The sequence below is a fragment of the Mizuhopecten yessoensis genome, unplaced genomic scaffold (assembly GCF_002113885.1).
Source record: "Mizuhopecten yessoensis strain PY_sf001 unplaced genomic scaffold, ASM211388v2 scaffold6171, whole genome shotgun sequence".
In the NCBI taxonomy this organism is placed as follows: domain Eukaryota; kingdom Metazoa; phylum Mollusca; class Bivalvia; order Pectinida; family Pectinidae; genus Mizuhopecten; species Mizuhopecten yessoensis.
Window position 1 is genome coordinate 30468 of NW_018406416.1, and position 2220 is coordinate 32687.

Here is a 2220-nt window from a genome sequence, read left to right on the forward strand (position 1 = left end):
GTGTTTCATTAGTTAACATTATTTTGACTATGAATGCAAACAAGCGGCGGTTCAACGCTTAAATGAACGATGAATATATTCAGAAAGGCGAACACCGTCGTCGCCGATCTTTGAATTCATTCATAACTTTTTCTTGTTTGGTAAGAAGAAAGCAGGACAAAATTAATACAGCCATATTGCATAATTACCGTTACAACGTCACTACTAAACCCGGCAAACAAGGTCGAGAGCAACAGGCAACAATAATCCAGAATGTTTCAAAGTATACGAATAACAAGCAAACATACCTGCATACCTACACCGCCCTTTAAAAAAGACGATTATTAGCTGATGGTGTTTCCATTAACTAACCACCTACAATGAAGTAATATAAGGCAGGTCTACACATTCTCCGAACCTGTACAGGCACCACTTAACGCTAAAATAAATATCATAAAAACCGAAATAAGCTTTCGCCTTAAAAACAAAATTGATTCGAAATTCCTGGGGACTGTATCCTGCAACTAGATAATGAACGAAATGAACTGATAAATAAGTAATTCTCTTCGGTAGTAACTATTGGCTTCTTGTAGGTTCCTATTGATTAAGAACGAGACAAGGCATATACCAATGTATACATGAATCTATAATGTCACCTAGACATTTCTTGTGGAAACATCAATAGAAGTCTATTTGTTTAAATTTATTACTTTAGAAGAATTTTTCAACGACTGGTTGACGTTTAAAACTGTCTACATGAATTGAAATGCTTGATTGAATGCCTTTTCTTGCTGCATACAATATACCACTTGATAATACAATGAATACCCCAGAAAAGTTGTAATATTTTGTCATAAAACATTTTATTTGAAAAAGTCTCGTGACTGTGTTCCAAAAAAAGTTAAGCAGACTGCTGTAGATTATTCCTTATTTTGAACCGGTTGCTCTGTCGTTATGATGAACGAGTAAATCAATAATAATGATAATCGATAGCAGTAACTGATTTCGTATTGACTCATACTGATTCAGAACTAAGGAGAGTATACAATACGATATACATATGATAACATCGACTCATACTGATTCAGAACTAAGGAGAGTATACAATACTATATACTAATGATAACATAATGAAATCTTGTGGAAAAAATCTATGAAAGTCTATTTGTTTAATGAAACGATAAAAAGTGTTTCGTTCGAACAACTTTGTCATCTGCTGTTGGGTTTATACATAATGAATTAAAGAAATGCATGACAGACTACATATTGATTTGAGACTAGACAAGTAACCGCGCACGGTTTATGGGTACATATTTACTGTAACTGTTTAGATTAAAGAATCGTTACAGTGTATAGTGGGTGAGATGAATGGAATAACGAACGACTTAACCTAGAAATACTAATTCCAGCTTTTTAAATTTAACAATGAGAAATACATGTCTTACATATAAGAACTCAAAAAACGAAAGACTATTATGGACATGTAGAAAGGTAAACAAGGCCTATATAGTAGTTTCAACGTATACTACGGTATATAAATATAGTACTGACAACCATATATGTCACCCTTACTTTAGAATACCAGTGTACATGTGGTGTGTTACTTTATCTGTCCAATTCTCCTTGGTATCTACTTATTAGATACATTTCCTATCCAGGTTACCGAATCGTAATCAATGCTAATCCTGATTGTCGACCAAAAGTAGTAGCAAACTCTTTCATATTCACTATATAAGAACTGACATATCCCTTGCATTAGTGTAACTGACATTCTTCTGTTTTGACTAGCATATATATGTCCTGCCATCCTTTCAACAATACTAGATCAGTCTCATGTGTACAGCAACTACTTTTAGTGTCATTCTTACCTTATTAATCATTAAATATTAGTAAGGTTATCTAACCTCTCTCAATATGTATCATGCATTTTCTCAGTTTTCCCTCGTGGTTAAATACATTGTTTTTAAAGAAAATCCTCAATGTTTACAAACAATTCATGGTCTGCTGCCCAAACTGAAAAGTCATCTATTCATCGACCCACGTGCGTATGTTATGTGTCGCGCGCAACCACGCGTGATAACAAGCACGGTGTCCTAAATATACCATAGCTAATATTGTGTTATAGACTATATCAGCCTGGTTTTATATCCTAATTAAGCTCATTACCAGGAAAATCTACTCGATAACTTATTCACATACTACTTTAGGCGTATAATGTTTACGCCACAAAGATATTGTACA